We start from the raw sequence: 13,948 nt of genomic DNA, 5'->3' as shown, positions 1-13,948 counted from the left end.
TTAACACAATTATAGCATGAGAAATAAAAATTTATCATAAATATGGAATAAGATAATAACCACTTTATTATTGCCTCTCGGGCATATCCCCTTCAGTCTCCCACTTGCACTAGAGTCAATAATTGTAACATCCTAAAATTTATCAATGAATAAAAGATTCCTAGGCCAATCTCAAAATTTTGGAACCACATTTGTTGCATTAATAAAAATCATGTTCCTTAGTGCATATTAATTTTAAATGCTTGAATGATGTTTGGAATGCTTATTTTAAATGTTGTCTCTAAGTATAACAACAAAACCCTAATTGCTAGATTCACTAAAATGCAAAGTAAAAATAAAAGAAAATAAAAATAGACACATGCATGGGACAAATCCCATTTATCGAAATATTATTTTAAATACAATATTTTATTATGTTTGCAATGTTGCAAACATAGGTAACATCAAATAAATACTCACTGAATCAAATCCAAGCAAAAAGGAAAATAAGAAAAATTAAAATCAACATGCATGTGATACTGGTCACCTTGGCACTTTTTTATAACATTGCCACTTTGACCCCTATTTGCCAACAAATACTAAACCACACTTTGTGAAACTTTTGCCCAGATCACTAGTACTAATCTCACTAAATAAAATGGTGCAACCCAAGCTTGCAGAAGCCTAGCACATTGCTTAGAATAAGAGTGCCAAGATGGAACCCTAAAACAGAAACCGGATTCAAACTATACCACATTTTCAATAGTGTGAAACCAAACTCCCCCATTTTGCAAACCAGTGGCATACACAGATGCTAGGAAGTGTAGGCATTACACAAAACCATTTGCTCACATTTTACTCAAACCAAATCTCTTTTGGCCATTTTATCAAACACCTGGTGGGCAGAATCTAGTTTGATTTCAAAACTATTTACAAACAGTGATCTACTCTACATGTGTTCCCTCATTTGCAAACCACAGTTCCCTAACACTATACCCTAACGAATTGCCCCTTATCCATCGACCCTTGAGCACTGGACAGGGCCAGGCCAAGCCATGCCGTGGCATTGCTCACCTCCCTCTCTCTTCTCTAGCCTCCATGCTCCATAGCCACGCCCAACCATGTCTAGGGCATCCTCCTAGCATCACTGGTCACCGCCATGCAAACCCTAGCAGCAGAGGAGCACTGCACACTCCGCATCGCCCGCGTCCATGTCGCTGCCTGGCACCCCTGGAGCGCCCGCGAGGGACAGGCCCTGGCAGAAGATCGCGATCCGCCCGAACGTTCTAGAAGACGCCCGAACCCCTCTCTTCTCCCTGCATGCTCAGCACACCGCCAGGAACCTCCTGGACATGCTCACTCCCTCGACAGCGACCCGCAGCCGCCGGCACCGTCATCGACGCCCACAGCGTCCCGTGGAACGCGCGAGCTGCCCCTGGACACACCCAACCAATTCCACTATTCCGTGATCACCAACACGCGTGCTCACCGCCGGTTAGGGTTAGAGCTCGTCGCGCCTTGTTCATCGATGGAGATGAACCAGAGTCGTTAGATGCATTTTAATCCTACGGCTTAGCTCAGCGTACCGCTTCGGGTTAGTTAGGAGTCATTGACAGTAGCGCCCCACCCGTCAGTTTGACTGGGATGGAAGTCGACCGTAACTGGGCCGGCCCATCTGCTATTTCCTGTGTAGCCCGTAACTTCAAATAAAATCCTTTTCCATTTATTCATATCTGTAAACAAACCAAAGTTCAAAAATGAATTGTAAAATATCTATAGATCCAAAATTAATGAAATAAATATATTTGGAAAGCTCGAGGAATGTTCTATCTAGATAAAATAGTTTCAACATTTTTCTACCTACAGAACCAGTGCAATAAAAATGACAAAACAGTATCTTTGCCACATTCAAACATTTTTAGCAAATAAATTATAAATCCTTTTAAATTCTTTTCACCTCTCAAAATTTACATTTAGCATGTACTATTTGAATCTAAAATAAAATAGAATTTTACTTGCAGTAATTATCCATGGAATCAAAATAATGACTATGTAACCTTTTCTATTCATATTAATCTATGCCAAAATATTGTTTAAACTTTATGAGATGAAGTATCTCATTTAAATAATTTTCCCAAATGAATAAATATGAGGTGATGACATTACTCAACCTGATCCCATATTTATTAAATTGAGGATATTAAATCTTAGTTAATTTCAATGAGTGGAAATTACTTTTCAAATAGAAATAAACTAAACCCTAGATTTATTTTGGGTGATGATTGTGATGATGTAAGATAATCTTGAGTGATAAATAGAATACTAAAGCATTGTTTGGTGATTGGGTATCCCGCATGTATTTATTTTATATGCTAGTACCGAGGATTGTGAAGACGAGGCAGAAGTCTACGAGGAGGAAGAGAACTTCGACCACGTTGCTGACCAAGGCAAGCTATACTAGTGCAAGCTACTATATGCATGCTATTGAGATGCATTGCAAGAATATTTGCAAATTAATTTATGCGCCCTACTTATCCCAGCTTTACTTTTTGCAAGTTTTTACTTTTATTTATTCAAAGTTATTTTTATAATTGACCTTTGTCTAAATTTAGATTTCTACAAGAGTATCAAATTTGCCCTAGATGTCTACAAAGTAGTTAGCACCCCCGCACTAGTAGATATTAATGATGACTAGAGGCTAGTGCTAAATAAATCAAATTTGATCACTCTAGATGGGAACATTTGAATCAAACCTTAGAATGATGAGTCATTCTATTGAAAGTTTTGAAGGTGAATATGACCTGACTTGACAAAGCGAATTTTTGGTAAAACTGATGATTGGGTTCGGATGCGATACCATTCCAGCTTTAGAGTACCCCCACAATACCTGAATCTGGGATAGGGCTTAACTGGAAATTTATGTACTTTAGTATTGGTTCCCTCACGCATGACAAAGAGGTGAAGCTGAGGCTACCTCCATGATAAGTGAATGACCTACCCCGAGCACCTATGCAGTTCCCAGGATGACGAATGGTCATGGCTGGGAGGCCAAACTCATAGGGGAGGTGCCGATACTAGGGTATGTAATGGAAAGGTTATGACTGATGATCCGCATACTGAGTATGTTTTATCAGGACAAATCCTGACGGATGTAATCAAAGGTTGTGGCACAAGAGTACAACCTCTGTAGAGTGTAAAACTATTCGAATAGCCGCATCCGCGGTAATGGACGGTTGTAAAGGCCATACTGTTCCGTTGTCCGACTTTTCTCAAGTGACATGTGACTTGACAAATGATTTTGAATTGAACTACCCTACCTGTGGGAATGATACTGATGTTCCCACTTGAGTTATTTATTTTTCTTTACTAAGGATTACTGAAATAAAATTGGCTTTATGCAAATAAACCTAGAGCTTAGATTTTTCTTTAGCATAGCTAAGTACTTATATTAGTATTAGTTTGTGAGTACTTTATAAAGTACTCATGGCTTTGTCCCTGGCTATTCAAATGGCCAGACTATGAAGGGGATTACCAGGAGGATGGATCCCAGGACATCTACGATAACTAGGACCATCTTCGAACGTCAAGCCATTGCCTGTGGAGCATATGGACCCTACCTTTTATTTTCCGCTAAAATAAATTTGTGGTTGATCATGTGAATCAACATATGTAATGAGACTGGATCATGTGATTCCTTTACTTTGTAAGACATGTACTGTGATACCAAGCTATTATGTCTCACAAAAATGATCTTTCTGGGATTGTGATGTATGGCATAATAGGCATCTAGATTTAAAAATCCGGGTGTTGACAACTTGGTATCAGAGCCAGGTTTGACCTTAGGAGACCCTAGTTAGAATGGATGTTTGAAAAACTGAGTTTCAAAATAAATGAAGTAATACTTTCTAAAAACTTATTCTTCCACTTATCCTTGACATCTTTTCAAAAAGATAAAAAAAAATGTGGTTTACTTTTCTATATATACTTCAATATGGTACACTTTATCACTTCACTAGCTAACTAGTATATTTTCACTTTTAGATGGAGTCACTCAACTATATGATGGAGCCAATCAACCACACCAAGTGGTACCAGCTAGGAAAGGGAGGAAGTATGATCTTCGAGAGGGACCTACATGCCTTGTCAGACATTCTGGGGATCCCACACCCCGAGTTCTTCGGAGGACCCGTCAATGACCAGCCTGGAGGCCAACTCCAGTGGGTCATCATGGCAGATATGAGGGGAAGCATGGAGCCGCCTCTGTCCGAGAGGATTCAGTTCACCTTGAGGGACAACACTTGGGAAGATGGACTTGCCAGAGCAATGCAGGAAGCACTGGCTCGCCTATGTGGGCAGCATGTGGCCAGGATTGAAAGAACCCGCTTCGAGCACATGGCAAGGCATGATATGACTGGAGCACCAATGGACTTAGCCCCACACCCTGAGTTGAAGTACCATGTGGAACACTTGGACTTCATGCTCCAAGATACTTGCAAGGAGCTAGACCACTCCCGTATCCATGCCAATGATACCTACCTCATCAGGGCCCAGCAGAGGGACACTATCAAGATCCTCGCCAAGGAACGCAAGACGCTTCGTCACCAGAACGCCAAGAAGGACTCTGTTATTGCTCGTCTCCGCCAGAGGATTTCTTCACTGGAGGGGACCATCAAGGATCAGGAGACTCAGCTGATGAACCTTGAGGAAGATGGGTTAGACATCCAGGGAGATGCTAACAGCTATCTGAGTGATGATGGTGACTTTGAGGAGGATGAGTACACCGACCAGGAGGACTATGAGTTCCTGGAGGAGGACTTCATTCCAGTGCCAACCATTGATGAGCCCGTGGTCCCGGATCTGCAGTTCCTCCACTAGAGCACTTGCGTAGCTGCTAGTTTATATCACCCACATGTATCGTAGATCAGAAAATGGTTCTTAAAACCATTTGTTTTGTTGTTGTAATGAACTGTGGCTCTTAAAGCCTTTTGATGTGTTAGCTTGTAACCTGTGTTTGGTGATGAAGGAAAATGTTGTGTGAATTCAGTTTGTCAAATTTCAAGTTTCAAAGAATGTTTCAAAATTGACCAAACAAACCATAGATATTTCCCTCTTATCTTATAATCTATCTTATTATTCAGATGGCGCCTCCAACCCGCAACAACAACAATCGGGATCCAATGCTGCAAATCCTGCAAATCTTAGTGGCGAATCAAGAAGTTAACCGAACTGAGCACCAAGCCAACCTTGCCACCCTCCAATAGATAGCTCAGATGGCCCAAAACAACCAGGGCAATGGACATCATGAGCACCCTGGGTCAAAGCTGAAGAACTTTCAGAATACGAACCCCCCAATGTTCAGCAAGACCGAAGAGCCCCTAGACGCAGATGACTGGCTTCAATCCATGGAGAACAACCTAGAGGTGGCTGGAGTAGAAGCAGCGGAGAAGGTATTGTTTGCCACCCACTATTTGTCTGGACCTGCCAGAGCATGGTGGAACAGTGCCCGTGCAATGAATGGTGGGCAGATGATGACCTGGGAAGAGTTCAAGATTAAGTTCAGCCGGTACCATGTGCCACCGGGCTTGATCAAGAAGATGAGGGATGAGTTTAGAGAACTCAAGCAAGGAAGGATGATGGTAGTTGAGTACCGTGACAGATTTCTCACTCTGTCCAGGTATGCCCCAGATGAGACTGACACCAATGAAAAGAAGAAAGAAAGGTTTCTGAATGGAATGCATGATGAGACGCAGACTGTACTGGTCAACATTCCCGTTTGTTGACTTGGAAGCTTTAGTGGATTCAGCCATTCAGATGGAAGGCAAGCTCAACCAGGCAAACGAGAACCGCAAGCGCAGAATGCTGCACCAGGGTAGACCCAACAATGTGAACAAGTATCGCCCCAGCTCAAGTGGAGGATTTTCTCCAAGACCTAACAAACCCACTGTACCCCGGTCACGTCCTAATTTTCCTAACAGGAGTGGAGGACACGCCAGGCCCGGATGCCACAACCACAACAGCCACAGCAACACTTTCAACCGTGCCCCAACCAAGTTTCCCAGCAACAACAACAGCAACCCCGCCCCAAGGACCGGGAGCAATGCGCACCCATTTCCCCCAGAGACAAGTCAAATGTCACCTGCTTTGAATGTGGAGTCACGGGACACTACTCCAATGAGTGCCCCAAGAAGCTAGCCAAGACCGCAACCAACACAGCTGCACCAGCCCAGCAGCAGCACCGTGTCTCAACAGGAAGGAAGTTTGCGCCAGGCAACCCAAACAACCGTAGCGGCCGTCTCTTTCATATGAGTGCCGAAGAAGCCCAGGAAGCGTCAGACGTCGTGCTGGGTATGTTTTCTGTTAACTCAGTACTTGCAAGAGTGTTGTTTGATTCAGGAGCATCACGCTCATTTGTTACGAAAGAATTTGCATGCATTAGTAAGATTCACCCAATCAATTTGAAGCATGTTATGATAGTTCAAATACCTGGTTCAACCACCAAAGCTAAAAAAAATTGCAAGGCTGTGCCTATCAGAATGCATGGAGTAGATTTTTATGCCAATTTAATAGTACTGGGAACCAAAGGTTTGGAGGTAGTACTAGGTATGGATTGGATGTCAAAACACCAAGAATTGATTGATTGTGCCAAGAAGGCCATCACCATGACCAGTAGCACTGGAGTGTTAGTAGAACACGTGTCTGAAAGGCTAGCCCAACAATTCGCCTGCAACAAAAGCCTAGCCAAGCCCACCATAGACCAAGTCCGGATAGTCTGTAAATACCCCGATGTATTTCCAGATGAGCTACCCGGTATGCTCCCAGATCGGGATATCGAGTTTATCATTGAACTAATCCCGGGGACAGGACCTATAGCCCAGGGACCCTACAACATGAGCCCTGCAGAGTTAGTCGAGTTGAAGAAGCAACTGGATGAGATGTTGAGGAAAGAATTGATTAGACCAAGTGCCTCACCGTGGAGATCACCTGTTTTGTTCGTGGATAAGAAGGATGGTACCATTCGTTTGTGTACGGATTACCGTAAACTCAACGATGTTACTATCAAGAACAAATACCCTCTGCCCAAGATCGAAGACCTGTTTGACCAGCTGACCGGTGCCAGAGTATTCTCTAAGATTGATCTTAGGACTGGTTATCACCAACTGAAGATCCGTGCCACGCATATCCCCAAGACTACTTTCACCACCAGATATGGATTGTATGAGTACAATGTTATGTCTTTTGGATTGACCAATGCCCCGGCTTATTTCATGAACCTCATGAATAAGATCTTTATGAACTTTTTGGACAAGTTCGTAGTTGTCTTCATTGACGACATTCTGATCTATTCTAAATCAGAAGAAGAGCATGAGCAACACTTGGAAATTATTCTGGGAACCCTCAGGGAACATCAGTGTATGCCAGGTTTAGCAAGTGTGACTTTTGGTTGAAGGAAGTAGGATTCCTGGGACATATCTTATCCGTGGGAGGAGTTTCTGTTGACCCCGAGAAGATCAAGACCATGAAAGAATGGAGAGCCCCAACCACTTAGACAGAAATCCGAGCATTTCTTGGATTAGCGGGATATTATCGCAAGTTTGTTGAAGGATTTTCAAGCATTGCAAGACCCATGACGCAACTTCTAAAGAAGGACAAGAAGTTTGAATGGACTGACAAAAGTGAAGAGAGTTTTCAGAAGCTTAAGCAGAGACTAATCTCAGCCCCAATCTTAATCATGCCTGACATCACCAAGCCTTTTGATGTCTATTGTGATGCATCCAAGATTGGTCTCGGATGTGTGTTGATGCAACAAGGCAAAGTGATATCATATCTCTCAAGACAATTGAAGCAACATGAGCAAAATTATCCCACCCATGACCTGGAGTTAGCAGCCGTAGTTTTAGCCCTCAAGACATGGCGTCATTACCTCATGGGAAATCGCTGTGAGATTTATTCGGATCACAAGAGCCTAAAATATATTTTTACTCAAAAGGAGTTGAATATGAGGCAAATGAGATGGCTAGAGTGGATCAAGGATTATGATCTTGACATTCATTACCAGCCCGGCAAAGCCAATGTGGTAGCAGATGCTTTGAGTAGACAGTCGTGTAGATTGAACACTATGATTGCAGAAGAGCAACCAACATTGCATCGGGAATTCGATAGATCTAGATTAGAGCTGGTTAGCGAAGGATTCTTAGCCAGCATTGAGCTAGAGCCTACTATGGTTAGTTAGATCAAGGAAGCCCAAAAAGGAAATGAAAGTATTGAAGGAATCAAGCGTCAGATAGCTGCAGGGAAGGCACAAGGATTCACTGAAGATGAAGAAGGAGTTCTCTGGTACAACAGATGTCTCTGTGTGCCAGCAGATTCAGAGTTGAAGCAAGTCATTTTGAAGGAGGCCCATGACACTCTTTATTCCATTCACCATGGTGGAACAAAGATGTACCAAGATTTGAAGGAGCAATTTTGGTGGCACAAGATGAAGAGAGAAATTGGAAGTTATATCGCCAAGTGTGATATTTGTCAAAGAGTTAAGGCAGAACATCAGCGACCCACTGGATTGTTGCAACCATTACAGATTCCGGAATGGAAATGAGATTCTGTAGGAATGGATTTCATAACTGGACTACCCAATTCTAGTAGAGGAAATGATTCTATTTGGGTAGTAATTGATAGACTGTCCAAAGTAGCCCACTTCATACCTGTCAAAACCACTTATCAAGGCCCCAAGCTAGCGGAGTTGTACATCTCAAGAATAGTGAGTCTGCATGGAACCCCCAAGTCAATTGTGTCAGATAGAGGTTCCCAATTTACCTCTCGATTCTGGCAAAAGGTGCAAGAAGGATTAGGAACCCGACTGAATTTCAGTACAGCTTATCACCCGCAGACAGATGGACAGACAAAAAGAGTCAACCAAATCCTAGAAGACATGCTGAGAGCCTGTGTGTTAGAATATGGATCTAAATGGGAGGATTGTATGCCTTTCGCCGAATTCTCGTACAACAACAGTTACCAAGCCAGTCTTCAGATGGCCCCCTTTGAAGTACTTTATGGAAGGAAGTGTCGTACCCCCTTGAATTGGTCAGAAGTAGGGGATAGTCAGATCTTTGGACCTGACATTCTCAAAGAAGCCGAAGAGAAGGTTCACAAGATCAGAGAGCATCTCAAGACTGCCCAATCTAGACAGAAGAGTTATGCCAACAAGAGACGCAGAGAATTGACTTTCCAAATCGAAAACTTTGTGTATCTCAAGGTTTCACCTCTCAAAGGAATGTAGAGATTCCAGCTGAAAGGAAAACTTGCCCCTAGATATGTTGGACCCTTTCGAGTGTTAAGTCGCCGCGGAGAAGTATCCTATCAACTGGAGCTTCCTGAAGAGATGGCAGCCGTGCATAATGTGTTTCACATCTCACCGCTGAGGAAATGTTTGGAAGTTCCTCAGAAGACGGAAGTTTTCAAGAATATTGATTACAAGTCTGTGGATATCAACAATGACCTGAACTATCGGGAAGTGCCCATCCATATCCTAGAGGAAGCTTTCAGGACCACCCGGGCCCGGAGTATCAAGTTTCTGAAAATACAGTGGAGCAACCATACAGAAGAAGAAGCCACCTGGGAGAGAGAAGACTACATTAGGACCGAGTATCCAGATCTCTTTAGTACCTAGTTTTTCTTTCAATCTCGGGACGAGATTTTTTCTAAGGAGGGAATGTTTGTAACATCCTAAAATTTATCAATGAGTAAAAAGATTCCTAGGCCAATCTCAAAATTTTGGAACCACATTTGTTGCATTAATAAAATTCATGTTCCTTAGTGCATATTAATTTTAAATGCTTGAATGATGTTTGGAATGCTTATTTTAAATGTTGTCACTAAGTATAAAAACAAAAACCTAATTGCTAGATTCACTAAAATGCAAAGTAAAAAATAAAAGAAAATAAAAATAGACACATGCATGGGACAAATCCCATTTATCCAAATATTATTTTAAATACAATATTTTATTATGTTTGCAATATAGGTAACATCAAATAAATACTCACTGAATCAAATCCAAGCAAAAAGGAAAATAAGAAAAATTAAAATCAACATGCATGTGATAATGGTCACCTTGGCACTTTTGTATAACATTGCCACTTTGACCCCTACTTGCCAACAAATACTAAACCACACTTTGTGAAACTTTTGCCCAGATCACTAGTACTAATCTCACTAAATAAAATGGTGCAACACAAGCTTGCAGAAGCCTAGCACATTGCTTAGAATGAGAGTGCCAAGATGGAAACCTAAAACAGAAACCAGATTTAAACTATACCACATTTTCAAAAGTGTGAAACCAAACTCCCCCATTTTGCAAACCAGTGGCATACTCAGATGCTAGGAAGTGTAGGCATCACACAAAACCATTTGCTCACATTTTACTCAAACCAAATCTCTTTCGGCCATTTTATCAAACACCTGGTGGACAGAATCTAGTTTGATTTCAAAACTATTTACAAACAGTGATCTACTCTACATGTGTTCCCTCATTTGCAACCCACAGTTCCCTAACACTATACCCTAATGAATTGCCCCCTATCCATCGACCCTTGAGCACTGGACAGGGCCAGGCCAAGCCATGCCGTGGCATTGCTCACCTCCCTCTCTCTTCTCTAGCCTCCATGCTCCATAGCCACGCCCAACCATGTCTAGGGCATCCTCCTAGCATCACTGGTCACCGCCATGCAAACCCTAGCAGGAGAGGAGCACTGCACACTCCGCATCGCCCGCGTCCATGTCGCTGCCTGGCACCCCTGGAGCGCCCGTGAGGGACAGGCCCTGGCAGAAGATCACGATCCGCCCGAACGTTCTAGAAGACGCCCAGATCCCTCTCTTCTTCCTGCATGCTCAGCACACCGCCAGGAACCTCCTGGACATGCTCGCTCCCTCGATAGCGACCTGCAGCCGTCGGCGCCGTCATCGACGCCCACAGCATCCTGCGGAACGCGCGAGCTGCCCCCGGACACACCCGACCAATTCCACTGTTTCGCGATCACCAGCACGTCAGCCGTGACACGCAGCATCGCTCTACCCCCTCCGCCAAGCCGCTATCTCACTGCCGCCATGATCCCGACGATGCCCGTGCCCTGGCTTACGCCCTGCACGACGAGCCTATAAAAGGAGCCCCTCTGAGAGCCTTCAAACCACACCATCGTCTTCAGCTCATCCCACTGGTACTTCTCGAGCTGCGCCCCGTCCCAATTGGCCACCGGAGCTAGCCAATTTCCTCGCTGGAGTTCAGGTGACCCCCTAGCAACCCCCGCTCGCCGCCGGTTAGGGTTAGAGCTCGTCGCGCCCTGTTCATCGATGGAGATGAACCAGAGCCGTTAGATGCATTTTAATCCTACGGCTTAGCTCAACGTACCGCTTCGGGTTAGTTAGGAGTCACTGACAGTAGCGCCCCACCCGTCAGTTTGACTGGGATGGAGGTGGACCATAACTGGGCTGGCCCATCTGCTATTTCCTGTGTAGCCCGTAACTTCAAATAAAATCCTTTTCCATTTATTCATATATAAGCAAACCTAAGTTCAAAAATGAACTGTAAAATATCTACAGATCCAAAATTAATGAAATAAATATATTTGGAAAGCTGGAGGAATGTTCTATCTAAATAAAATAGTTTCAACATTTTTCTGACTACAGAACCAGTGCACTAAAAATGAAAAAACAGTAGCTTTGCCACATTCAAACATTTTTTACAAATAAATTATAAATCCTTTTAAATTGTTTTCACCTCTCAAAATTTACATTTAACATGTACTATTTGAATGTAAAATAAAATAGAATTTTACTTGCAGTAATTATCCATGGAATTAAAATAATGACTATGTAACCTTTTCTAGTCATATTAAACTATGCCAAAATATTGTTTAAACTTTATGAGATGAAATATCTCATTTAAATCATTTTCCAAAATGAATAAATATGAGGTGATGACATTTGTGAGGTCACATTGCCCCTATGTGTGGTTTTGGTAATTAATGACAACCCCTATGGACTAATGTTTACATTGTGTTTCTATAAGGAATATTCCATAGGTACTACTGTCGTCCATTTGTTGGATTCAAGTATGGATGCCATGAAGATCAAATATATACATGGGTATTTGACATCAAGATCTTGTGTGCTTGTCATATAGAGAAGGATTTAAGATATGGCTCTAAGTCGGTGTCATGATAGTCTCATGAGTTGAGCTATGGGTGACTAAGATTTAGAGCATGCAACTAAATAAGGAATCGACTATATACCTCAAGATATTGTGATTATTCATGTGAAGATACAAGGTTGTGTTGGGCAAGTTCAAGATGAGCATTGCGAGAGGATCACATGCTTCAAGCTTGTCCCCCGTTAGTATTAACGGTTAGGTGAAGATGAGCTCAATGAGGCGATCCCATAGTGGTGTATGGGGGAGCAAATTACATGTCTTCACGGAACACAAATGATCAAGTCTTGCACCCCGGCTTGATGGAGTTTGTGGCGGAGTCATCAAGATCAAGCGGGATGCGCAAGGCAAAGGTATGGCCTTGCTAGGGTTTCCTTTTACCGGTCTCAAGGTGGTTGTTGGGAGAACGGATTATAGGATAGATAGCCGCACTATTAAGAGGGGCTCTCGGTTCGGTAACTTGATCACATCGTAATAGGGAGCTCAACCCTTTGCATATTTGCATGCCCCTATTTATCTCTTGGTGTTTCTCCGGTTGAGGTTCTTGTGCTTATTGCTAGTTTCACAACAAGCCCAAGTTCATCGAAAACGGAATTCGTATGCATATTCTATTGCGTTTTCGAGGTTGGGCAATTTTACCGGTTATCCATAATGCAAGGTTCTACCTTCTATATTTATGGTAAAATTCCCACCTAAGTATTTCTTGTGTTTTCCATTTCCATAATATAGGATTTGTTTTTATCTTCGTGACAAAATTTGTTTCATGATTTTTGGAGTTCGGGAAGTATTTTTATTTAATTTAAATGGCATTACAAAAGGGGAGAAATGATAAAAGAAAAAATAAAGAAGAAAAGGAAAAAGGAGGGGGCAGCCGGCCGGCCGGCCCATGCGCCGGACCGGCCCGGTCTATGCCTGGTGGCCCGCCGGGCCAAACCGGACTGCAGCAGTAGTATTCCGGCGGGGAGTCCGGTTCCCCCCCGGTGGGCCGGCCCACCCGGCGCAGTGGCCGGCCTGCCGGGCCACGTGACCACAGCACAGGCTACTGCCTCCATCCTGGCGACTGGGCCGCCGACTCGCACAGGCCGCTAGCCCTATACGCCTCCTCTTGGGCCACCGTGGTCAACGCCTGGGCCGCCACCGCTCGACCGCCTGGGCCGCCACCGTGCTTCTCCCTTGCACTCCCTGCTGACCGGCTGCCTCGCTGGGCCGTCCGGCTTGCCGGGCTGTGTGCCGGCCGGCACATGGTCCGATGGGCCGGTTCTTCCGCCGGCTGGAAATTTCCTGAACAGTTTTTTCCTGCGCGATTTTTGCAGTTTGACCCCCCCAACGGTTATATTCGTGTAGGGGGCATAAAAGGGAGTTTTGGGCTGATTCTTTTTGCATCCTTCAAGCTTTTCTCTCCTCTATCCTTCCCCACTCCATTGTCCACCATTTCTCTTGATTCCCCCCATGGTTCTTGCTCATTCTTGAGGGATTTGAGAGAGGAGATCTAGATCCACATTTCTATCCAATCAATCTCTCCTCTAAGTGAGGGGATATCTTGGGATCTAGATCTTGGAGTCATTTGTTGACTTTCCCCTTGTTCATCCTCTCCAAATCTCATCCTAGCATTAGTTGCTTTGGTGGGATTTGAGAGTGAGGGATTTGAACACCGGGTGTGTTCTTGCTTTGCATACTTGCATAAGTGTTGAGCTCCTCACCACGATTTGTTCGTGTGAGGGACCGTGAGCTTGTTACTCTTGGAGGGTTACCTCCTTGTTGGCTTGATGG

This window comes from Lolium perenne, chromosome 6 (assembly GCF_019359855.2).
Source record: "Lolium perenne isolate Kyuss_39 chromosome 6, Kyuss_2.0, whole genome shotgun sequence".
Lineage (NCBI taxonomy): Eukaryota > Viridiplantae > Streptophyta > Magnoliopsida > Poales > Poaceae > Lolium > Lolium perenne.
This window is presented reverse-complemented; position numbering follows the sequence as displayed.